The sequence below is a fragment of the Dipodomys merriami genome, unplaced genomic scaffold, assembly GCF_024711535.1.
Source record: "Dipodomys merriami isolate MVZ:Mamm:240054 unplaced genomic scaffold, mDipMer1.0.p SCAF_28, whole genome shotgun sequence".
NCBI classification, from domain to species: domain Eukaryota; kingdom Metazoa; phylum Chordata; class Mammalia; order Rodentia; family Heteromyidae; genus Dipodomys; species Dipodomys merriami.
The window spans coordinates 12,072,204-12,098,192 of NW_027204270.1; the positions used below are offsets into that span (position 1 = coordinate 12,072,204).

A 25,989-nucleotide genomic window follows, 5' to 3' on the forward strand; every position below is an offset into this window, starting at 1 on the left:
AAGTGGTAGAGCGCTAGCCTTGAACTGAAGAGCTGAGGGACAGTGCCCAGGCCCAGAGTTCAGGCACCATGACTGGACTCAAAAAAAAAAAAAAAACAAACTCCTTGTGTAGTCTAGGCTGGACTCAAATTTGTGATCCTCTTGTTTCAGCCTCCAGAGTACTGGGATTACAAGTACATCCCACCACACTCACCTTGTATCACTTTTTCTATAGGATTGTCTTTTTTTTTTTTTTTTTTGGTCAGTCCGAGGCCTTGAACTCAGGGCCTGGGCACTATCCCTCAGCTTCTTTTACTCAAAGCTAACACTCTACCCCTTGAGCTACAGTGCCACTTCCAGCTTTTTCTGTTATGTGATACTGAGGAATCCAACCCAAGACTTCATGTATGCTAGGCAAGCACTCTACCACCAAGCTACATTCCCAGCCCAGGATTTAGTCTTATGTGATTTTTTTCCTCAAGAAATCAGATAGTGCCACTGTACTCCCAGCTAAATAATATATGAACCACAGCAGTTTGACTCAAATGTCTATGGGACACCCAGTGTAGGTTATGAATAGTAATAAGTAACATACAAGAGTTTCTGAAATTTACTTGAATTTAATAAGTAATACATTTCATATGTAATTTTTTCACTTAAGAAAGAATGTTCTTGGGGTTCTTCCAATTTAACTGTTGAATTTAAATGTTAGATATAAAATAGCATTGAGCTGAAAACCTAGTTATATTATCTTATAGCAATAACCCTATGAGAGGCATCAGTTTACAAACTAGGATGCAGGAAGAAGGTTGAAGTTGAGGAAGCTCTGGAAGCAGAAGCAGACCCAGTAAAAACATTTAGAGGAGCTGAATGAAACTAAAACTTGTAAGCTCACATTAAGAGGATAAATTTGAGCTGGGTGCTGGTGGCTCATGCCTGTAATCCTAGCTATTCAGAAGGCTGAGATCTGAGGATCACAGTTCAAAGCCAGCCAAGAAGTAACCTCTGTGAGACTATTATCTCCAATGAACCACCAGAAAACCGGAAGTGGTGCTATGGATCAAGTGGTAGAGCACTACCCTTGAGCTGAAGAGCTGAGGGACAATGCCCAGGTCCAGAGTTCAAGCCCCAGGACCAACAACAACAACAAAATAGAGGGTAACTTTGAGTTACACAATTTAAATACTGTTTTTGTTGGTATCTGTACAGGTAATAGGTTTGAACTTAGGGTTTAGGCACCGTCCCTTCGCTTTTTTTGTGTGTGTGTGCCAGTCCAGTGCTGTACACACAGAAAAATGATTTACCAAATAAATGTACAGGAAGTATAGCATGCAATATTCCATCTACTCAACAAAAATTGTCTAGTTACAAACTTATGCAGTAATTCTTCAGAATATGCAGCTGGGAACCTGTGACTCACGCCTGTAATCCTAACTACTCAGGAGGTTGAGATCTGAAGATCAACACTGAAGTCAGCCTGGGCAGGAAAATCTATAAGGCTTTTATCTCCAATTAATCACCAAAAAGACAAAAGTGGAGCTGTGGTTCAAGTTGTAAAGTGAGCACAAAATTGCTTAGGGGCAGTGCTGAAGCCAAGTTTAAGCCCCAGGACCAGCACACACACACACTCTTGTATGCTTGAAAGACATGGGTCCAGCTACTAACGAGGTTGAGATCTGAGGATAGTGATTTGAAGCCAGCCAAGTAGAAAAGTCCATGCAAATCTTTTTTTTTTTTTTTTGTCGGTCATGGGGCTTGAACTCTGGGCCTGGGCGCTGTCCCTCAGCTTTTCAGCTCAAGGCAAGCGCTCTACCGCTTGAGCCACAGTGCCACTTCCAGTTTTCTAGTGGTTTATTGGAGATAGGAGTCTCATGGTTTTTCCTGCCAAGGATGGCTTTGAACCACGATCCTCAGATCTCAGCCTCCTGAGTAGCTAGGATTACAGGTATGAGCCCAGTAAGTCCATGCAAATCTTATCTCCAATAAACTACTCAGGAAAAGCTGGAAGTGGCACTAGGGCTCAAGTGGGAGATTGCTAGCCTTGAACAAAAAGCAGCTCAGGGATAGTGCCCAGACCCTGAGTTTAAGCCCCAGCACCGTTATATATTACAGACTGTGATAGACAATTTGCTCCGGGAAAGTTAGAATGAACTTGTGACTTTAAATGAGCATCATTATTCCACAATACTGTGAATTTCCGGAAATTAAGTAATCACTTAATCACGATCAAAAAAAAAAAAAAAAAGAACCTTGGGGAAGGGAGGGAGGGAGGGGATGGTAGGGGAAAAAAAAAAAAAAAAAACAAAAAAAAACAAAATTTAGTAATAAATTCGTGTAAAATTATGATAAACCCAGATCCACATGTGCAGTATTTGGAATGAGACCATCAAGAACACTTAGTTCTTAAACAATACATCTCTAAATATACATAAAATGACTTATCTTCTGTTAGCTTGAATTCCTGGTGAGAACTTTTAAAGTTTGTGGTGCACAAAAGGTTGACATAGGAGATGTTTCAAGATTCTCTGTGGCCTCCATCAAGTTTCTGCCAAGGTTCACATGGACTCTCATCAGCACCGAAGTTGAGGGAAGAACATTGGGAACGTGGGGGCTAAGGATCATGTTACCAATGACATTAACAAAAGTTATCTTGTAAGATAAAATGTACCCAAGCATAGTGGTACAATCCCAATAATTCGAGGCTGAGGAAGTAAGATGTCCAGTTGGAGTTCCAGGCCAGCTAGAGGCCAGTGTGGACTACATAGTAGTCTCATAGTCTCAAAGACTAAAAATGTGTGGGGCATGGGAGTGGGATAGTGGGAGAAAAACGAAGGAGTGGGTAACAATGTTCAACAAGAAATGTATTCATTAACTTATGTAGTTGTGACCCCTCTGTACAGCACCTTTACAACAAAATTAAAAAAAAAAAAACAACTAAAAACTAAAAAGGCCAGGCCCATGTGGCTGATGTCTGTAATCCCACTAGGACTCTAAGGTTTGAGGCTCATGGTTTGAAGCAACCACAGGCAGGAAAGTCTATGAGACTCATCTCCAAATAACCACGAAAAAGTTGGAAGTGGGACTGGGGCTCAAGTGATAGAGCACTAACCTTGCATAAAAACAGGGGGAAGCCAGGCACCGGTGGCTCACGCCTGTAATCCTAGCTTCTCAGGAGGCTGAGATCTGAGGATCACAGTTCAAAGCCAGACTCTTATCTCCAATAAACCACTAGAAAACCGGAAGTGGCACTGTGGCTCAAGCAGTAGAGTACTCACCTTGAGCTGAAGGGCACAGGGACAGCGCCCAAGCCCAGAGTTCAAGCCCCACGACCGACAAAACAATAAAATATAGAAAATAAATAAGAAATAAAAACGGGCGAAAAAGGGGGAAAAAAAGAAAAAGAAAAAAGCCTTAGTGCAGTGGATTATACCTGTAATCCTAGCTACTCAGGAGGCAGGAATCTGAGGATCAGGAAGCCAGCCTGGGCAGGAAAAGTCCAGGAAACTCTTATCTGCAATTAATTACCTAACGAGCTGGAAGAGGAGCTGTGGCTCAAGTGGTAGAGTACTAGCCTTGAGCAAAAAAGCTCAGGGATAGTACCAAGGCCCTGAGTTCAAGCCCTTGGACCAGTACCAAAAAAAGGAAAAAAAGAAAACAGCAAATCAGCAGCTCAAGGCCCAGAAAACACACACACACACACACACACACACACACACACACACACACACACACACACACACACACACACACACACACACACACACACACACACACAGTTTCTGGGAAAATGTTTTCAAAACCAAAAGAGAATGGTATGGAGTGGGAACAACGAATGAGTACAAGATCTAAAACACCACTCATGACGTTTAAAAACAACTTCAGGGAAATGGAGCTATGACTCAAGTTGGTGGCGTACCAGCCTAGAGCTAAAAAGTTACAGGACTGCACCCAGGCTCTGAGTTTACGACCCAATACAAGTTAAAAAGTTAAGGGGGGGGGGGGGCACCTAGGTAATCAGGAGTCTGAGATCTGAGGTTGACCGGTAGAAGCCAGCCCAGGCAGGGAAGTCTCTGGGAGACTCTCATCTCCAACTAACCACTCAAAAACCAGAAGTGGAGCTGTGGGTCAAAGTGGTAGATGGTAGACAACTAGCCTTGAGCAAAAGAGGTGAGGGATAGTGCCCAGGCCCTGAGTTCAGGCCTCATGATCAACGCCCCCAACTTATATATATGACGGAACTATTTTTAAAAGTTTTAAAAAATCAGGCAAATCTACAAATAGGTAAGACTACAGAAGACTAATATGGGTTTAAGCTGACCCATTTATAATAGCCCCACACAAGCCGCTCTAAGATCAAATTTTTGGTAAAGTAGTAAAAACAAAACGACTCTAGGATAAAGTCTGCCAGGTCTAAGCGTCCGCGCCAGCGACCACGTCCACGTGCTCTCCGCGCCTGGCGCGGCCGTGGGTAGGGCGTCCCAAGGCAGTGGCTAAAGCGAGCGCCGTGCGTGCGTGTGTGCACGTGTGCGTGTAACACGTGTGCGTAGGTACTTGTTCGTGTAACGGGCCCCGGGGTGACGGCTGGGCTCCAGGCCCTCCAACGCGCTTCAACTGCCGGAAGTCCACACTTTACCCTTCCAGTTAGACCAACTCGGGGACGCTAGCTGTTCGCTTCCCGCAGTGTGAGACGAACAGGCGATTCCGCGGCCCGAGCAGGAAGGAGCCGCGGGCCGGTAACCGCGGCCCCCAGCCGTGGAAGCCGGGCTCCAGTCAGGGGCGGGGCGGGCGCGGCCGGCCTCGCCTTAGGCAGGAAGTGCCGCGGGGTTGGGAGGGGAGACCGAGGGCGGAGGCGGGAACCGAGAAGCCGAGCTCTAACTGCGGAGTTTGTACTCCGCTCGCGAGAGGCGGGGCGAAAGCCGGGTGAAGGGGTTCGGCAGGGACCGGCCCGGCGCGCCACAACCCCCCCCAACAATCCGGCGAGCGCCGGCTTGCGGGGGAGGCTCTGAGGTGGCGGCTGAGGAACGTGGGGGGAGGGGAGGGGCGGACGCGCTCAGGAAAGGGGCGGGAAGCGCGCGCGCCCACCGTACGCATGCGCGCGCCCCGCTCCTCCGGTCTGTAGGCCTAGGCTGCTGCTGACCGCGCGCGCAGCACCGACGGTGCGCACGTTGGAACGGGAGGAGCCGTGGGACACTCCCGGCCCAGGCCGAGACCTGAGAGTTCCGCACCGCCAGCAGATCCCTCGAAGGGGCGGGCGGACACCTGTTTCTTCAGTGGGCGGTTTAGGTGCTGGGGAAGGGAGCGCGTTCCTCCCCCGGGCGCTCCCCTCCCCCACGGGGAGCAGGGCGGGAGGTCCTGGGCGTGTCATTCGGAGAGAGTCCGCTCCGGGTTTTCCCGCCCACTTTAACTCTGTGAGCGCTTCGACCGCGCGGCGCTTCACTCCACGGGGCGCGCCCGAGCCCTCCGCCGGAACTCGTTCCGCCTCCCCCACACCGCCTTTGGCAGGAATGGCTAGTGGGCGCTCGGTCCCGCTTCGCTGACGCGCCCCCGGCCAGACCGCCACTCCCGGCCACTTCGGAGCTCCAACTCAGGCAGCCCCCTGGGGTCTCGAACTCCCCTCTAATGAGGTCGCTTGGAGGGACTACTTGACGTCTCCGTGCGCTCGGTGGTGCGGCCGCGCTCTGCGCTCTTCCTGGAAACTCCCGCCTCGGGGAGCCCTGAGCGGCCGTGGGGGGGAGGGGTGCGAGGGGACGCGCGTCTCCCCCCCCCCCGTCCCGGGGGAGGGCTCCGCGCCCTCCCGCTCCCCCGCAGAGGGCCGGGGGGAGCGCAGCGGGGGAGGGGAAGGAGCCGGGCTCGGAAACCTCCCCCCGCCCCCGCTTCCCGCCCCACCCCACCCCTCCCCACACCACTGATCCCCGCTGCTGCCCCCTGCCGCTCGCAGCGCCCCGCACCCCTGCCTGGCTCCCGAGGTGGGCGTCGGGGGCGCCGCGGCCGCCGGGGCCGTGGGAACGCGAGCCCGGGACGTGCGATACCGATCGGCTTCCGGTCACAAAACTTGCAGTTAGGGTGGAAAGCGCTCAGGGCCAGTGTGGGCCCCAGCCAGCCGAAGTTGGGCCCGTCTCCCCGGCCTCGGTGACCTCCCTTCCACTTTGAAGCCCGGGCACCGTGGGGGCTGGGAGGAAGCGGCGGGCCGGCGGAGGCAGCGCGGCGCCGCGGCGCGCTGCTCGCACTCAAAGAAAATCGAACAGAATACTGATTGTGGGGGGGTTTAAAGGGCAACCAACGGAGAACTCGGGTTTTTCAAGTGATCTCGCCCCCCATACACACACACACAAACCACGCACGGGTGCACAAAGCCTTAAGTCACGGGAGTTGATTAGAGCAGTACGTTGGCCTGTGAGCTCCCTCGAGTTTGTGGTTTAGAAAAGCCTCGTGCACTTCCCCCACCCCACCCCCAAAAGGAGAGGCGTTTGCTTCTGAATCCAACAGGGGGAGATGGGGGGGAATTTTTTTTTTTTTTGAAAGAGCCTGAAAAAGTTCAATTTCAACATTTCCTAGATTTTGCAATATTAAACTGGGCGGGCTTGTGCCAAAAAAAAAAAAAAGGCAAGAATTCTTACAGCCAAATTACAAATTTCTCAAAATGAGGGGTGTTCAGCCAAATTGCTGCCAGACCCCATAAACAGGCACTCACAGCACTGCCTTAATTACACCTTATTATCTCCCTCACACCCTAGTTTAATTCACTGCAGCAGGATAAAGTCCTCATTCCGGGTGTCACTAACTGGCTTTTTTTCTTTCTTTCTTTCCCTGAGGCTGAACCATCACACACCTCCCTAACCTTAGTTCAAGAAATTGAGTAACTCTCCACCCTCTTCCACTCCGTAGTAGATCTCTTCCTAAAATGCAGCCCAATCAGATAAGTTCTTCCTACTCTTCGAGATTCCCTTAGGACGGAAAAACGAAAAAGATGAAAACAAACTTATCAGAATTGCAAGAATAATTTCTTCTTTGAAGAAAAAAGATGTAGGCCAAGAAACCAAATTTGTTGTTTAACGTGAGCCCCTTAAGGGGATTTAGCATAGTGGGCTTGAATGCCGTTAAACCAGCTTAATCACTTTCTTTGTTCTGGTTCTTTGCATTTATTTAATGTGTTTTAACACGATTTGACACAAACTAAACCAATTTCTTCTGTGTTAGGGCAGTCTACAAGTGAACCATAAACGATAACCAAACATCAGTGTCTGTGGAACTTTTGACATTGGGTAGAATTCTGTACTAAACCAGCTGATAAGACCAAATATTAAATAAGATTTTGGAAGTGGGGGAAAGGAGGCAATTTTTAAAATTTTTTTAACCTTGAGTTTTTTTTTTTTAAGCACAAAAGTTTGGCCACATAGACCATTTAATTCTTTTGGCAAGATCATCTAGTAGCCACATTTATTATATGGTAAATTATACAGACTCACACACACAGTGAGACCAAAGGAAGATACTCTTAAGGGAGGAACACAAAGGCACAGCCTATGTACTTCTGATCATATAAAATATTGAAATGAATTCCAGGAAAAGGAAACAAGAAAAAGTGCTTTGGTTTTGTTTTCTGGGCTTTTTTGTCCTGTTTTTGTTTCCAGTGAGAGAAAAGTAAGATACACCGTAGATCTCCAGTAGATTTTACCTCTCACCTTTATAATCTCTTAATTCTACTCCTGGCCAGCCCTGGACTGAGGGGCATTCATTCACAAATGACTAGAGCCTTCTTGGAATGTTTGTTTCCTTATAAAGCCAAAACTTCCATATCAAAGGTTAATCAATCAAGGTTTGTGACCCTGCAGAAAACCCAAGTGCCTAGGAGAAATAATCTTACTTCTATCCTACTTTTTCTTTTTCTTTTTCTCTTTCTTTTTTTTTTTTTTTTGGGGGGGGGTCCGGCCATGGTGCCTAAACTCTGGGCCTGAGCGCTGTCCTTCAGCTCTTCAGCTCAAGGCTAGCACTCTACCACTTGAGCCACAGCACCACTTCCAGCTTTTATCTCTTTGCTTATGTGGTGCTGAGGAATCGAACCCAGGGCCTCATGCATGCAAGGCAAGCGCTCTACCACTGAGCCACCTTCCCAGCCCATACTTTTATATTTTCTTCTAACATGAAAGAATAATAATAGCTGGTCTTCTATGTATGAGCCAAACCCTGACCATAGTCATATATGTATTTATGTTTATATATATTAAGTTCTCAGAATAGGTCTAAGAGTGGATATGATTACTGCCACCATTTTCCGGATAAAACAAGAAAGACGTTAAGATTACCTGCCTGAGCCGGAAGCCGGTGGCTCATGCCTGTAATCCTAGCTCCTCAGGAGGTTGAGATCTGAGGATCATGGTTCAAAGCCAACCCAGGCAGGAAAATCTGTGAGACTCTTTTTTTTTTTTTTTTTTTTTTGGTCATGGGGCTTGAATACTAGGTTTGGGCACTGTCCCTCAATTCTTCAGCTCAAGGTGAGTGCTCTACCGCTTGAGCCACAGCACCACTTCTGGTTTTCTAGTGGTTTATTGGAGATAAGAGTCTAACGGACTTTCCTGCCCCAGCTGGCTTTGAACCAAGAGCCTCAGATCTCGGCTTCCGGAGTAGCTAGGAGTGAGCCACCGGTGCCTGGCTGTGAGACTTTTTTTTTTTTTTTAATTTTATTTTTGGGCCCGGTAGTGGGGCCTGAACTCTGGGCCTGGCTGCTGTCCCTCAGCTCTTCAGCTCAAGGCTAGCGCTCTACCACTTGAGCCACAGTGCCACTTCCGGCTTTTTTCTTTTTGCTTATGTGGTGCTGAGGAATCAAACCCAGGGCCTCAGGCATGCAAGGCAAGCACTCTACCACTGAGCCACCTTCCCAGCCCCTTGGCTGTGAGACTCTTTATCTCCAGTAAACCACTAGAAAACTGGAAGTGGCCCTGTGGCTCAAGCGGTAGAGCCCTGGCTTTGAGCTGAAGAGCTGAGGGACAGCGCCCAAGCCAAGAGTTCAAGCCCATACCACCAACAGAAGAAAAAAAAAATTACCTGCCTGGAAGTTACAGATTTAGGATTTAAACCCCATGCTGTTTCCAATTGCTTCTCATCACTTATACTGGAATCAGTTTAATAGTCCACAGTGAAGCACCACCATTATTTAACTACCTTTGTATTTTGAATGTCGCATAATATGTGACCAAGTCCTAAGCCAGGTTTTTTCCCCTCTGGAAATCCAGTGGAGTGAAATTTGTTGCGATCTGCTTAGAGAAAGTATTCCCCAAATCATATTACTGTTTTGGAAGCCAGCCGCAGACTGCCAGCATATGCAGTATAAGTACTAACCAGGATAGACACATCCAACCTCACTGGATAATAATGTTTGAGAACATGCCTACTTCACATTATAAAGAGCAAGATGGTTAGAAAGCAGTTCAAGTTCTCTGATGTTGGACCGAGTAGAAATCAGGAAGTGACAGTGAAAAGGGAGACCATGATAGAAGTGGAGATAAATGTAACATATGCACATGGAGAGATCAATACCGCACTACAAAAGATGAGACTCATGGTCATGCAAAGGGAAGTGTGTGGGCATGTGAAGACAACCAGAAAAGGAGCATAACATGAAAACTGAGAACTCAGGTTAGTGTGTGTGTGTGAGTGTGTGTGTGTCTCCAGATACAGCATTTGAACAAGTAGTTTTAGGTTGGGTTAATAGAAATAACAGTATAATGCCTGTAATCCTAGCTAATCAAGAGGCTGAGATCTGAGGATCGCGGTTCAGAGCCAGCCCCAGCAGGAAAGTCCATGGGACTCATCTCCAATAAACCACTAGAAAACTGGAAGTGGCGCTGTGGCTCAAGTGGTAGAGTGCTAGCGTTGAGCTGAAGAGAGCAGGGACAGTCACCCAAGCCCAGAGTTCAAGTCTCATGACCAACAAAAAGGAAGAAAAAAAAGAAAAAAAAATGAAAGAGCTCTACTTTGGTCTGTGTTAGACCACCTAAATAACATGTTCTCCTTTTGAGGGATATGTAAACAGGATAACCAACCAAAGTGGAGAAGGACTTGAAACCCTAGCTTATAAAGGAGAGTTGACGGGCTGGAGAGGAGGCTCAAGTGGTAGACAAGCTACCTAGCAAGTGCAAGGCCCTGTGTTCAATTCCCAATACAGCCGGAGATGATTATGTATGAGCTGAGCACAATGCCTCAGGCCTGTAATTGTACCTATTCAGTAGGCAGAGATCTGAGGATTACGGTTCAAAGCCAGCCTGGACAGGAAAGTCTGTGAGACTCTTATTTTCAAGTAACCACTCAAAAGTCAGAGGTAGCACTATGGCTCAAAGTGGTAGATCCTTAAGTTGATGGTGCCCAGGCTCTGAGTTCAAGCCCTATGACCAACAACAAAAAAGAATCTCAGGGGAGGGAAGGGATAATAGGAGAAAAACAAAGTGGGTAACAATGCTTGACAAGAAGTGTACTCATTGGGCTGGGAAGTTGGCTCAGTGGTAGAGCGCTTGCCTTGCATGTCTGAGGCCCTGGTTTCGATTCCTCAGCACCACATAAGCAAAAAGAAAGAAGCCAGAAGTGGCACTGTGGCTCAAGTGGTAGAGTGCTAGCTTTGAGCTGAAGAGCTGAGGGACAGCCCTCAGGCCGAGTTCAGACCCCATGACGGGACAAAAAAAAGAAGTGTACTCATTACCTTACTCATGTAACTGTAACCTCTCTATGCAACATCTTTACAATTTAAAAAAAAAAAAAAAAAAAGGTGAGAAATATGGCTTAGAGTACTTGCCTAGCATGCATGAAGCCCTGGGTTTGATTCCTCAGTACCATAAAAACAGAAAAAGCCAGAAGTGGCTCTGTGGTTCAAATGGTAGAGTGCTAGCCCTGAGCACAGAGAGGCTCAAGGACATTGCCCAGGCTCTGAGTTTAAACTCCAGGACCACAGGGGAAAAAAAAAAAAAAAAAAATCTCATGGGCTTTCCTGCCCGGGGTTGGCTTTCAACCATGATCCTCAGATCTCAGCCTCCTGAGTAACTAGGATTACAGATGTAAGTCACCAACACCCAGCTGCTATCTGATATTTTAAATGTAAATGATACTTACCACAATGCAATATAACCAGTATAACCAATATAACTAGTACAATATATGACCAGACAAAAGATTTATTTGGGAAAAGGTGTTTGATACTGGCTCTGCCTTAGAGAGGGGGTGACATTATAGAAAGGGAATGGGGAACCATGATTTTTATACAACTCTCCCCAACTAAGGTGGTCACTTCTAGGGCCTAAACCCAGAATTTCCATTACATATATGACAAAGTCAGCTGAAGTGGAATTGCATATCCTTGTTCCTAATACAAGGTAATGGTTTTCACTTCTCTCTCCTTTGGTTCTGTTTTTCTCTTCATGCTTTAATCATTTTGACACCAGGCTGTACAAAAGTAATTTAAAATTAACATGTCTGACACTTGGTAGCTGGCAGAACCTGATTCTGAACCCTGTCGCTTCTCCAGGGCAGCTGAAGTCATCTTTCATTGGCTACTGGTCCTGCAGCAGCTGATGAAGGGCCTAGGAAAACACAGCCAACAATTAATTTGCTAATTTGGTTTTCTGTTTAATTTGAAACCAGAAAATCCTCAAACACCCAGGAGCCTGGGTTTCTGGCTCAAGCATTGGTTTCTGAAACTTCTTATGCAATTATGAGCACAGAAACAAGAGAAAGGAAAAAAAGTTTACCTAGTTTGGTGCATGCCATAGCCCAGATCCTTCTGTCCTCAAAATGGCTTTTCATAATGTCACAAAAACACAGGTCATTGTCCTAAGAGAAGTGGAACAATACATTCATAAAATGCTCAATAAAGTTAAACTGTCTTCTTGAGTTATGGGGAATTTCCAGACCAGTATGTGTTCAAAATTTAGAAAACTGTCTTAGGATCCAGACAGGCCCACGTGGGTTTCTAGGATTAGATGTAGTGTCTTTGTGAAATAGCTTTCAGCTTCTCTGGGAACTTTTTTCCAACTTTCATCCAATAGGATGAGCCAAAAGGAATTTGTGAGAGGTTTGTGGTAGAGTTGGATGAAACACAGCATCCTTCCCCCAATGGCCTCTAATAGTGTTCCCTTGCTGGAGAGTCTCCACTAAGTGCAGGCTGGAGACTTAACTTTTAAAAATACACAAGAAGAGCCGGGCGCTGGTGGCTCACGCCTGTAATCCTAGCTACTCAGGAGGCTGAGATCTGAGGATCGCGGTTCAAAGCCAGCCCGGGCAGGAGAGACCATGAGACTCCTATCTCCAATAAACCACCAGAAAACCGGAAGTGGCGCTGTAGCTCAAGTGGTAGAGCGCTCGCCTTGAGCTGAAGAGCTGAGGGACAGCGCCCAGGCCTGGAGTTCAAGCCCCATGACCGACAAAAAAAAAAAAAAAATACACAAGAAGCTGGGTGCCGGTGGCTCATGCCTGTAATTGTACCTACTCAGGAAGCTGAGATCTGAGGATCACAGTTCAAAGCCAAACCAGGCAAGAAAGTCCATGATACGCTTTTGTTGTTGTTGGTGGTGGTGGTGGCGCTTGAACTCAGGGCTTGGGCACTGTCTCTGAGCTCTTTTGCTCAAAGCTAGCACTCTATCACTTTGAGCCACAGAGCCACTTCTGCTTTTCTAGTGGTTAATTGGCAAACAGAATCCCATGGATTTTCTTGTCTGGGCTGGTTTTGAACCATGATCCTCAGAGCTCAGCCTCCTAGGATTACAGGCATGAGCCACCAGCATCTGGTCCATGAGACTCTTATTTCCAATTAACTACCAAAAAACTGGAAGTGGAGCTGTGGTTCACGTGGTAGCCTTGAGCAAAAGAGCTCAGGGACAGCACCTAGGTCCTAAATTCAAGCTCTACAACCAGTATACACACACACTCCAAAAAAAAAACCCCAAAAAATAGACTAGCAAATAGTCATTTTGTTGAGGTTTTATTTTGTTAGGTATAAGATTGGGCCCAGGAATCTATAGTCTTACATATTCCCCAAGATTAGCCAGTCCCACTTAGGTGCTGAAAAAAATCACTATTTACAGCACTCGGCATAGGAGACCCTTACATGTGACCACTTGGGCATAAACTACACATGTGTACGTGCTTATTTATATCACATAGGCTGGGAGCCCATGCAAGGAGCTACTGGTTTCCATCCCTAGCATAGAAAGCAAAAAGGAGGAGGGCTTTATGGATATCACATAGCGACCTCATAGATGAGCTCTCCACAACCAAACCTCAACCCTAAGTCACAAACTGGAAGTCAGATAATCTGGTTTACCCTATGTGGCACTAGTTTGGTATATGGGCAAACAGCATTTCCTCTTGGCCTTATGATTTCTTGGTAATTACAGATGCAGAGGAGGTCAGGCTGATAGAATTATAGTTGGTTTAGGTAGAATTATTTCCTATCCTACTCCATCAGCTGTAGTCTACAGCATTTGTGGAATGATATTTAGGAAGCTCAGGAGTCTGGCATATGAAAGAGTCAGATTCTGCCCCCAAACACAACTGCAAAATTAGTCAAATGCTTCCTCCTGCCCACTGCTCAGTCCATATCCTAAATCTAGCTCAGATGTTAGACGATGGAGGATTAAACTGTGATCTCCTCTGGGTACTGTGTTCAAAGGGAATCCTCTGGATGGGAGAGGAGAGGATTACCTTAATGATTCCCAACCTTACTTGACAGGAAGACTGCCCAGAGTCTAAGACTTTGGAAAGGAGTCAGATAAGCCTGCGGACACAGCTCTGTATCTGCCCCTACTCTACCATTCAGCGGAGTAAACACAAGTCCTACTGTTCTCTGAGCTGGGAGAGTGGGAGCCTTTCAGCTAAGATGGAATGTGTTTGTCTCTGAATGTTCTTAGAAGTAGTGTTGTATGGTAGATCCAGTCTCAAGAACAGAGAAGCCACCACTCTGAATTTGGAGTCTTTACTAGAGCCCTAGCAGGTGGCAGGTGGCAGGAGGATTCCAGTCATAAAGCCCTACTGACCTGAATGCAGCTAACACACAGCTTATATGGTGAAAAGCACACAAGGTGCATAGAATTGATTTTTTTTTTTTTTTTTTTTTTTGTCGGTCGTGGGGCTTGAACTCTGGGCCTGGGCGCTGTCCCTCAGCTCTTCAGCTCAAGGCAAGCGCTCTACCACTTCAGCTACAGTGCCACTTCCGGTTTTCTGGTGGTTATTGGAGATAGGAGTCTCACAGTTTTTCCTGCCCAGGCTGGCTTTGAACTGTGATCCTCAGATCTCAGCCTCCTGAGTAGCTAGGATTACAGGCGTGAGCCACCAGTGCCCGGCTAGAATTGATTTTTTTTTATTAAGTTTTTTATTGTGATTTTCTTTTCTTTTTTGCCAGTCCTGGGGCTTGAACTCAGGGCCTGGGCACTGTTCCTAAGCTTCTTTTTGCTTAAGGCTAGCACTCTACCACGTGAGCCACAGTGCCACTTCTGGCTTTTTCTGTATATGTGGGACTGAGGAATTGAACCCAGGGCTTCCTGCATGCTAGGCAAGCACTCTACTGCTAAGCCGTGATCACAGCCCTAGAATTAAATCTTTTTTTTTTTTTTGTTGGGGTGGGGCCTGAACTCTGGTCTGGGCACTGTCCCTCAGCTCTTCAGCTTAAGGCTAGTACTATACCACTTGAGCCACAGTGGCACTTCTGGCTTTTTCTGCTTATGTGGTGCTGAGGAATCGAACCCAGGGCCTCATGCATGCAAGGCAAGCACTCTACCACTGAGCTACCTTCCCAACCCCCTAGAATTAAATCTTAACAAAGTAGAAAGCAAATCAGATGTGAACACAAAGTAAATAAAACACCAGTGACCACTCAAATCTAACAAAGATGTTAAATATAAGCCAAAACAAATCAAATGTCGACACCAGCAAGGGAAATCAGGAATCAATTATCTAAGGAGAGTAAGACTTTTCTGGAACTTACCAAGGCAAAACACAATTTTAAATTACAGAATGTCCTCTATTAGTAAGGCCTTTTGTTTAGACCCAGTCTCTTTACTTCAGTAGCACCTGAATCATAGAGTCCTATCACTGTTCTGCTGAAAGAGCTGAAAGATCAGGTTCTAGATTCTCTTTTTTTTTTTTTTTTTGTCAGTCATGGGACTTGAACTCTGGGCCTGAGAGCTGTCCCTCAGCTCTTCAGCTCAAGGCTAGCACTCTACCACTTGAGCTACAGGGCCACTTCTGGTTTTCTGGTGGTTTATTGGAGATAAGAGTTTCACAGACTTTCTTGCCTAGGCTGGCTTTGAACTGAGATCCTCAGATCTTAGCCTCCTGAGTAGCTGGGATTACAGGTGTGAGCCACCAGCGCCCAGCTTTAGATTCTCTTTTTTGTTGTTGTTGGTCATTTCTTTTTTTGTTGTTGTTCTTGGGGCTTGACCTCAGGGCCTGGGAGCTGTCCCTGAGCTCTTTCTTTTTTTTTTTTTGTCAGTCATGGGGCTTGAACTCTGGGCCTGGGCGCTGTCCCTCAGCTCTTCAGCTCAAGGTGAGCGCTCTACCACTTGAGCTACAGCGCCACTTCCGGTTTTCTGGTGGTTTTATTGGAGATAGGAGTCTCACGGTCTCTCCTGCCTGGGCTGGCTTTGAACCGCGATCCTCAGATCTCAGCCTCCTGAGTAGCTAGGATTACAGGCGTGAGCCACCAGCGCCCAGCCCTGAGCTCTTTCATTCAAGGCTACTGCTCTACTACTTTGAGCCACAGCTCTACTTCAGGTTTTCTGGTGGGTAATTGGAGGTAAGAATCTCACAGACTGGGGCTGGGAAGGTGGCTCAGTGGTAGAACTTTTGCCTTGCATGCATGAGGCCCTAGGTTTGATTCCTCAGCACCACATAAGCAGAGAAAAGAAAAAAGCCAGAAGTGGCACTGTGGCTCAAGTGGTAGAGCGCTAGCCTTGAGCTGAAGAGCTGAGGGACAGCGCCCAGGCCCAGAGTTCGGGCCCCATGACCGGACCCAAAAACAAAAACAAACAAACAAAAAAGAATCTCACAGACTTTCCTTCCTGGGCTGGCATCAAACCAAGATCCTCAGATCTAGGCTTCTTCCTTAAGTATCTACAATTACAGATGTGAGCCACGGGTGCCAGGCATCTACTTCTGGTTGGTGATTAGAGATGAGTCTCATAGACTTTCCTGTCCCCACTACCTTTGAACCATGATCCCCAGATCTCAGCCTCTTGAATAGTTAGCATTATAGTCTTGAGCCATCATGCCCAGCCCTACATTCTCTTTTGTTGTTCTTATTTGTTTGTTTAGAGGCATGACCTTAGCCTGGAATTTGATACAAGCTGGCTAGCCCCAGATTTGTGATTCTCCTGACTCAGCCTTTTTTTTTGGTCCGGTTGTGGGGCCTGAACTCTGGGCCTGGGTGCTGTCCCTCAGCTCTTCAGCTCAAGGCTAGCGCTCTACCACTTGAGCCACAGCGCCACTTCCGGCTTTTTGCTTATGTGGTGCTGAGGAATCGAACCCAGGGCCTCATGCATGCAAGGCAAGCACTCTACCACTGGGCCACCTTCCCAGCCCCTCAGCCTTTTTTTTGTTGTTGGTAGTAAGGCTTGAACTCATGGCCTGGACTCTTTCCTTCATTCTCATTCTGGTACAACTCCACTTCCAGTTTTCTGGTAGTGAATTGGAGATAAAATTTTCATGGGGGAGGGGTGACGCTGGCAAGATCTCAGATCTCAGCCTCCTAAATTGTTCGTGAGCCACCAGCACCTGGCCTTCCTCAGCCTTCTGAATGCTGGGATTACAGGTTTATACCATCATGCCTGGCATATGTAAAGCCCTGGGTTCCTACCATCACCTGACTGGGCTATACAGACCTTCAACGAACAACAAACAAAACAGGTAGGTATTGGTAGCTCATACCTGTAATGCTAGCTACTCAGGAGGCTAAGACCTGAGGGATCACAGGAAGGAATGTCTGTGAGACTCTCAGCTCTAATTAATGACAAATAAGCTGGAAGTAGAGCCATGGCTCAAGTGGTAGAATACCAACTTTGAGCAAAAAAGCCAAGAAACAGTGGCTAGGCTCTGAATTCAAGCCCCAGTACTGACATACACAAAATTGATTGCAATACTCTAATGATAGATTCTCATTTATGCTAATTAACTAATTTACTATAACACAGTCACAGGGATAATTAGATATTGAATTTTTAAGTAGATTATTTGTTTTTAAGAAATTAAAAAGTTTCTCTTGAGGGTAGGGACGGGAGGGGGGAAATGAGAGAGAACAATGGGAGGGTGACGTTGGGAAAGCATTTGTATTCATAACCTAAAGTATAGAATTGTAACTTCTTTGTACAACTACTACTTGACCATAATTTTTTTTTTGATGATGATGATACAGCTTGAACTCAGTGCCTAGGCACTGTCCCTAAGCTTATGTTGCTCAAGGCTAGCACTGTACCACTTGAGCCACAGCGCTAGGTTTTTCTGTTTATGTGGTACTGAGGAATCAAACCCAGGGTTTCATGCATGCTAAGCAAGCACTCTACCACTAAGCCACATTCCCAGCACATTTTTTTTTTCTTCCGATTATGGGACTTAAACTCTGGGCTTGGGTGCTGTCCCTGAGCTCTTCATCTCCAGGCTGGCGCACTACGATCTGAGTAATAGTGCCACTTCCGGTTTTCCGGTGATTAATTGGAGATAATAGTTTCAGGGACTTTTTTTTGCCTGTGATCCTCAGATCTTATCCTCCTGAGTAGCTAGGATTACAGGTGTAAGCCACTAGTGTCCAGCTCCCAGCCCATAATTTTTTTTAAAAAAGAAATTAAAAAGTTTATCTCATTTGGTTCTCAACACCATACTGTGAAATATGTAAGAGTATTATGCTAGTTTATACAGAAGGAAGCTAGTTCTCAGAGAGATTAAATGTCTTACCTTAAGTCACACAGCTAAAAAGTGGTTGAGCCAAGTGTTAAAACTCAGATCTTTTGACTCCAAGTCCCATGTTTCTCCTCTCTGTCAGAGTTGTCTTTTCAGTTCCCCAACTGGGAAAACAGCTACGCCACAGTATTTACTTACAGAATTTAAGCAACCCCTAGATGCCCTGTGAAACCACATCTGGCATATAACAAAGAGAAAAATCAACAGTGTATTGGAAAAGCTGGTGATGAAGTTAAACTTAAAAGTGAAAGCACAGACAGTTGGCACCAGTTCCTAGGCATAGGTCTTCAAGGCTGGAAGTCTAAATCATGGCAGAAATTGTATCCCTCTTTCTATCCCTGGGCTCTGGTACAAGGAATGCTTTCCACCTGGGGCTGAATAGAGTAGATGCTGAAAAGCAGTACACTCATCCATTAAAGACTAAAATTTATGACTAACCTAATTCAGGCAAAAGGAGATAGAAAGAAGTGGTTATGTTTCTTGAATTTGATTCTTTGCCCTTATTTCAAACCTCTAGATATTTCTTCCTCACATTTCTTTAAAATACTATGTAGTTCTTCTGCTGATGTTTCTACTTTTGCCACAATCTTTTTCTTAAGCTTTTATTGTCCATTCTACTGACGAAGCCTTTCTAAAGTACTGTCACTCTTCTGCATAAAAGTCTAATCTAAAGCTGGGAATGTGGCTTACTGGTAGAGCGCTTGCCTAACATGCATGAAGCCCTGGGTTCGATTCCTCAGTACCACATAAGCAGAAATGGCCAGAAGTGGAGCTGTGACTCAAGTGGTAGAGTGCTAGTCTTGAGCCAAAGAAGCTTAGGGATAATGCTCAGGCCCTGAGTTCAAGCCCCAGGGACTAGCAAAAAAAGAAAAAAGAAAAAAAAAAGTCAGCTGGATAGGCAACTCCATGAAACTTTTTTTTTTTTTTTGGGGGGGGGGTGTCCAGTCGTGGGGCCTGAACTCTGGGCCTGGGACACTGACCCTCAGCTCTTCAGCTCAAGGCTAGCGCTCTACCACTGGAGCCACAGCACCACTTCTGGCTTTTTTTTTTTCTGCTTATGTGGTGCTGAGGAATCAAAACCAGGGCCTCATGCATGCAAGGCAAGCGCTCTACTACTGAGCAACCTTCCCAGCCCCTTTATGAGACTCATCTCCAATTAACCACTAAAAAGCTGGGAAGTGGTATTGTGGCTCAAGTGGTACAGCACTAGCCTTGAGCATAAAAGCTCAGGGACAGGGGCTGGGAAGGTGGCTCAGTGGTAGAACGCGTGCCTTGCATGCCTGAGGCCCTGGGTTCGATTCCTCAGTACCACATAAGAAAAAAGCCGGAAGTGGCACTGTGGCTCAGGTGGTAGAGCGCTAGCTTTGAGCTGAAGAGCTGAGGGATAGTGCCCAGGCCCAGAGTTCAGGCCCCATGACCGGATCCAAAAAAAAAAAAAAAAAAAAGAAAAGAAAGAAAGAAAATAGAGAAAGAGGAGACATTTTCAACTCATCCCACCATCTCTAAATCACCTAATCTTGGCTACCCTTCCTGTAACCATAAAATAAATCCATGTGAGCATCAGCTATCACACACACCACGTGCTGCATGTCTTTTTTTTTTTTTTTATGTTGTGAGGCTTAAACTCTAGGCCTGGGCTCTGTCCCCTAGCTCTTCAGCTCAAAGCAAGTGCTCTACCACTTAAGTCATAGTGCCACTTTCTGGTGGTTTATTGGAGATAAGAGTCTCATGAACTTGCCTGCCCAGGCTGGCTTTGAACCGTGATCCTCAGATCTCAGCATCCTGAGTAGCTAGGATTACAAGCATGAACCACTGGCACCCGGCTAACTTTAGTTTTTTAGAAAGAGTCTCCAGGTTTTATTCAGGGTGGTCTTGCCTATGATTGCCCTGTTTATGTTTCCTGTATAGTTGGGATGACTGACATGTGCTACCATGTCTAGCTTCTTTGTTGAGATGAGGTCTTACTAATTTGGCTCCTGGCTGGACTGGAACCATACTCTTTAATATCTCTGCCTCCCTGGTAGCCAGAGTCATAGGAGGAGGTCACCATAACCAGATATTGTTACCACTTTCCTACTGACAAACTGATGCTCAGAGCGTTTTTTTTTTTTTTTTGGTTCAGTCGTGGGGCCTGAACTCTGGGCTTGGGCACTGTCCCTCAGCTCTTCAGCTCAAGGCTAGTACTCTACCACTTGAGCCACAGCACCACTTCCGGCTTTTTTCTATTTGCTTATGTGGTGCTGAGGACTCGAACCCAGGGCCTCATGCGTGCAAGGCAAGCGCTGTACCACTGAGCCACCTTCCCAGCCCGCTCAGACTTTTTACTGATGCCCAAGATTACATAATTCAGAAACTATATACCTGAGATTTTCCTTAACCTTACTTAGCATCTCAGTCCATTTATTTATTTATTTATTTATTGGCTAGTCCTGGGGCTTGAACTCAGGGCCTGGGCACTATACCTGAGCTTCTTTTGCTCAAGGCTAGTACTCTACCACTTGAGTGACAGCGCCACTTTGGGTTTTTTCTGTTTATGTGATACTGAGGAATGGAACCCAGGGCTTCATGCATGCTAGACAGACACTCTACCACTAACCACATTCCCAATCCTGTGTCTCAGTTCTACTGGTCTACTAATTGTTCAGAACAAATCCTTGACTCTTTTTTTTTTGGGGGGTCCGGTCGTGGGACCTGAACTCTGGGCCTGGGCGCTGTCCCTCAGCTCTTCAGCTCAAGGCTAGCGCTCTACCACTTGAGCTACAGTGCCACTTCCGGCTTTTTTCTTTTTGCTTATATGGTGCTGAGGAATCAAACCCATGGCCTCGAGCATGCAAGGCAAGCGCTCTACCACTGAACCACCTTCCCAGCCCAAAAGATTTCTTTTTTTTTTTGTCGGTCATGGGGCTTGAACTCTGGGCTTGGGCGCTGTCCCTCAGCTCTTCAGCTCAAGGCGAGCACTCTACCACTTGAGCTACGACTCTTTTTAATTTCTTTCCTTTCCATTTTTTTTTTTTCCGGTCGTGGGGCTTGAACTCTGGGCTTGGGCGCTGTCCCTCAGCTCTTCAGCTCAAGGCTAGCGCTCTACCACTTGAGCCACAGCGCCACTTCTGGCTTTTTTCTGCTTATGTGGTGCTGAGGAATCAAACCCAGGGCCTCATGCATGCAAGGCAAGCACTCTACCACTGAGCCACCTTCCCAGTCCCTCCATTTTTTAAAAATTGGTTGTGGGACTTGAACTCAGGGTCTGGGCCTTGTCCCTGAGCTCTTTTGCTCAAGACTAGTGCTCTAACTCTGAGCTTCAATGCCACTTCTTATTTTCTGGTGGTTAATTGAGTGTCATGGACTTTCCTGCCTGGGCTGGCTTTGAACCACAATCCTCAGATTTCAGCCTCCTGAGCAGCTAGGATTACAGGCATGAGCTACTAGCACCCAGCAATAATACAATTTTTTTTGAGGGGGGGGGGGTCCGGTCATGGGGCCTGAACTCTGGGCCTGGGTGCTGTCCCTCAGCTCTTCAGCTCAAGGCTAGCGCTCTACCACTTGAGCCACAGCTCCAGTTCCAGCTTTTTTCTTTTTGCTTATGTGGTACTGAGGAATGGAACCCAGGGCCTCATGCATGCAAGGCAAGTGCTCTACCACTGAGCCACCTTCCCAGCCCTACAATTTTTTTTTTTTTTTTTTTTTTTTTTTTTTGTCGGCCGTGGGGCTTGAACTCTGGGCCTGGGCGCTGTCCCTCAGCTCTTCAGCTCAAGGGGAGTGCTCTACCACTTGAGCTACAGTGCCACTTCCGGATTTCTGGTGGTTTTATTGGAGATAGGAGTCTCACGGTCTCTCCTGCCCGGGCTGGCTTTGAACCGCAATCCTCAGATCTCAGCCTCCTGAGTAGCTAGGATTACAGGCGTGAGCCACCAGCGCCCGGCTACAATTTTTTTTTAAAGAAAGAAAGAAAAAATCCAATTCTGAAAGTCTTCACTAAATCCAGTAGTCTCAAGTGGTCTTGGTCTATGCATTGCTTACTCTTGGAAGGCTACCAAACTACATAGTTTGGCATTGTCAGGGAATTTAGTCTTGCTATTTTTTTTCCTTGCTATCTTTCCTTTCTTTCCCTTGCTATCTCTCCCTGGCAAAGCTAGCTAGGATCCCTGGCTTTTGTCTAAAGCAATCTTCCTTGTATGCTTTTGGGGTTTTTTTAGAGTTTTTATTCTGGGCAATGATAGTGATGGTCCCTATCTGTGGCTAGATTTTTGTTCAGGGAAATTCATTCAATTAAATCAAGCAGTAGTAAGTTCTTAATTGACACAAATGAGACACAGACAGACAACTGTAGGAATGGGGGAGGGATAGGGAGCAGGTGCCCTGCAGAATAGAGAAAGGTAGAGACAGATTATAAATTCAAATTGATGGTGAAAAAATAATCTCTTGTGGGTCTAGATTTTGTGCCACCATAAAGGTAACTTTACAGGAGTGGAAGGGTTCCCGCAGTGTCTGCCAAAAATAAGGCAACAGGTTCCCAATGATTTGTTCTTTTCTCAAGGTTGTCTGCACTGGTGGCCAAGTCAGTCTCTCTTTTTGGTACTATAATTTCTGAGAATCACTCTTGGCAAAGTCCTCATTCTGAGCTTTTCTAGATACTGTTTGATTTTTTTTTTTTTTGTCAGTCGTGGGGCCTGAACTCTGGGCTTGGGCGCTGTCCCTCAGCTCTTCAGCTCAAGGCGAGCACTCTACCACTTGAGCTACAGCGCCACTTCCGGTTTTCTGGTGGTTTATTGGAGATAAGAGTCTCACTCTGGGTTTGATTCCTCAGCACCACATAAGCAAAAAGCTGGAGCGCTCGCCTTGAGCTGAAGAGCTGAGGGACAGCGCCCATGCCCAGAGTTCAAGCCCCATGGCCGACAAAAAAAAAAATTACTTTTAGAGCCAGGCACCGGTGGCTCACACCTGTAATCCTAGCTACTCAGGAGGCTGAGATCTGAGGAATCGAACCTAGGGCCTCACACATGCAAGGCAAGTGCTCTACCACTGAGCCACTTCCCAGCCCCCTACCTTAGCTTCTTGATTGCTAGGAAAGTGATGAAAAGGATATTTCCAGATCTTCAAATGACAGAGATAAGGAACATTTCTATATGGAAGGTATGCACCTTTACAACTCTGGAACTTCCTCTGAGAATGTTAAGGGCATTTTTCCTTCAGAGCTTTGACTCCACAGTGCTGACAATTCTCCTCTGTATCCATGGGAATTGCTCCCATAATTAGCAGTGTCTCCTGCCTGGAACACAGACAAGTGAACGTTCAAACCTGGCAGCTGATTCTGGGAATTCAATCCGAGATCATCTCTTCCTTCCTTCCTTCCTTCCTTCCTTTCTTTCTTTCTTTCTTTCTTTCTTTCTTTCTTTCTTCCTTTCTTCCTTTCTTTCTTTCTTCCTTTCTTCCTTTCTTCCTTCCTTTCTTTCTTTCTTTCTTTCTTTCTCTTCTTTCTCTTCTTTCTCTTCTTTCTTTCTTTTTGTCAGTCATAGGGCTTGAACTCAAGGCCTGGGCTCTGTCTCTGAACCTCTTTGTGTTCAAGGCTAGTGCTCTACCACTTGAGCCACAGCACCACTCCTAGTTTTTGAGTGGTTAATTGAAGGTAAGTGTCTCACCTTTCTGCTTGGGCTGGCTTTGAACTGCGATCCTCAAATCTTAGCCTCCTGAGTAGCTAGTGCTCTACCACTTGGAGCTGCAGCACCACTTCTGATGGTTAATTGGAGATGAGTCTCACAAACTTTCCTGCTCTGACTGGCTTTGAACCATGATCCTAAATAGCCTCCTAAGTAGCTAAGATTAAGGGTACAGATCACTCTCTCTCTCTCTAAGATCCTAATGTTCTGGGACACATATAATCTTAAGAGGAGTCTACTGATTTCCTAAGTCACATGATTTAGGAGAACACACAGGCCTTTCCCTTTCTCCTAGCCTGTCTCCTGCCTGTGTTTGGGATGAGAGAAGCTTGAGCAGCACAGGTATCAATAAATGCTGGGGGGTGGGGTGGGGAGGGGCTTCAGGTGTAAAAGGGGTTTGCACCATCACAAAGTCTACATAAGTGTTAACTATAAACAGATGAGTAAAGAGCAGGCAACCTAATTCTTTCTGAGCTTTGGTAAGATAGGCTGGAACCATGGAGTCCCACAGTAAACACTCTGTGTTATTCCAGTCCAGGAAGGCTTTTTCTGGGTCTGGGTATATTCTTATCTGGATAGAGCTAGGATTATGTACTACCATTCAATCACATTGGGAAGAGACAATATCCATTTTCCTACTGACATCAAGGCAGCCTTTTAAGTTTATCCAGACTTATTTTGGTTTGTGCAATAATCATAATAACAAAAAAAAAGCAAGGTTGGAGAACTATGTCTAAGAAAAATAAAGCCATTGTGTGCTCCAAGTTTCCTAGTGAAAGCAGCTTTGAAAACCCTTTGCTGCATCGCCACCAGAGTCACCTCAGCAAGCCTGGTATTCAGGCAGGTAGCTTGGGAACAAAGCAAATCTGCTTCAGGAGTAAACAGCTCTAAACCTCCACTGGCAGGACAAAAGTCTTCCTTCGCAATGTTTTCTACATGGTTCTGGCTTAGGGCCATTCACTTACCTCCCACCCTCTTTCTCCTGGGAGACAAAGGTACCATTGGGCTGAAGTGACAGGGGAGAGTTTGAATCAGATTTGTTATCGACATTACAGCCTTCAATTTCAACAAGAAGCTAAATCTGTCCCGGGCCTGCCTGACTACAGGAAAGCAGCCTTTCTAACCCCTGGAGCACTTGGCCAATTATGCACCTGCAAATATACCATACAAGACATTTCAGGTTCCTAAGCACTTTGAAAGCTGATACTTAAACAGGCTCAAGGGATCCCTATCACCCCACCTCAGATAATAGCAGCTTTGGAATCTGTTATTGGCACCAGAAAGAGTCCTCTGAAGTCACTGGAAAGCCATTTTTATTGTGCATTTTCAAACAAAGAACCTCACCAAAAGAACTTCTGTTACAAAATCAGGGTAGAGAGTTAAACTCATCTAAGAGTCAATTACCCTGGCAATTTTGTGAAGGGATGGGAAATGAGTGCTAGAAGAGTGTGGGGAGGGGGGAGCTGGGCTTTTAAAATCCCCTGGGCGAGAAGGGTGTTCCCACTGACTCTAAAACCCTAACGAATTCCAACAGAAGGGCCTTTGTGACTTTCTGGCTATAAAGTTTTTATGATTATTAACTGGGGAAATCTAGAATATGTGGAATTTTAACAATTGGCTTTATTTTGTTTGTGTTGGTGCTGGGGTTTGAACCCAGGGCTTTGGTAATGTGTCAGAGCTTTTTTGTCAAGGCTGGTGCTCTACCACTTGAGCCCACAGCTCTACTTCCAGATTGGCATTTTGGGTGGTTAACTGGATAAAAGAATGCCATGGACTTTCCTACCCTAGCTGGCTTCCCACTACAATCTTCAGATCTCGGCCTCATGAGTAGCTAGGATTACAAGCAGGAACCACTGGTGCCAGCTAATAATTGGCTTTCAACCTCCATTTGCTTCTTTTTGAAGAACTTGTTTTTTGTAGAGGGTGTAATAAAAAAAAAACAAGGTTCAGAATTTGTGTTGGCTACCCTGATATTTCTTGCTGAAAATCTACCTTCTTAAATATCTTACTTCCAATCACGAGGCAGATACCCTGTGTGCTGTTTATCTCAGAAAAGAAATACATGTGGGAAAAGCAATTTTCATCTCATTGCAATTAAGTGATGACCACCTGTTGTGGGATTAGTCTGCCATCTGCTGTTCAAAAGAGAAACAGCAGCAAAAAACAGGATGGAGGTAGATGGAAAACTTAGCTCCAAGGTGTCCTTCCATTGAAGAAAGGGTTTTCTATAGTTGAAATGGAGTCTGAAGGATTTTTTCATTCCAGACTGGTTTCAAACTGTGATCCTGTGGATTTCAGCCTCCTGAAGCCTGGGCCGTTTAATTCTTTTTGTTTATTTTTGGTGTGTGTGTGTGTGTGTGTGTGTGTGTGTGTGTGTGTGTGTGTGTGTGTGTGTGTGTGTGTGTGTGTGTGTGTGTGTGTGTGTGTG

General features: G+C 46.1%; 1 long non-coding RNA gene across 1 annotated transcript; it reads right to left on the reverse strand.

Annotated features, from left to right (window-relative positions):
* Positions 1 to 11,122: 11,122 nt before the first annotated feature.
* LOC138837984 (uncharacterized) lies at positions 11,123 to 18,043 on the reverse strand. The gene is made up of 3 exons (XR_011375534.1): positions 17,902 to 18,043; positions 11,712 to 11,793; positions 11,123 to 11,543 (listed from the first exon to the last, which is right to left on the reverse strand). It is a non-coding gene; the product is annotated as an uncharacterized lncRNA (long non-coding RNA).
* Positions 18,044 to 25,989: the final 7,946 nt, after the last annotated feature.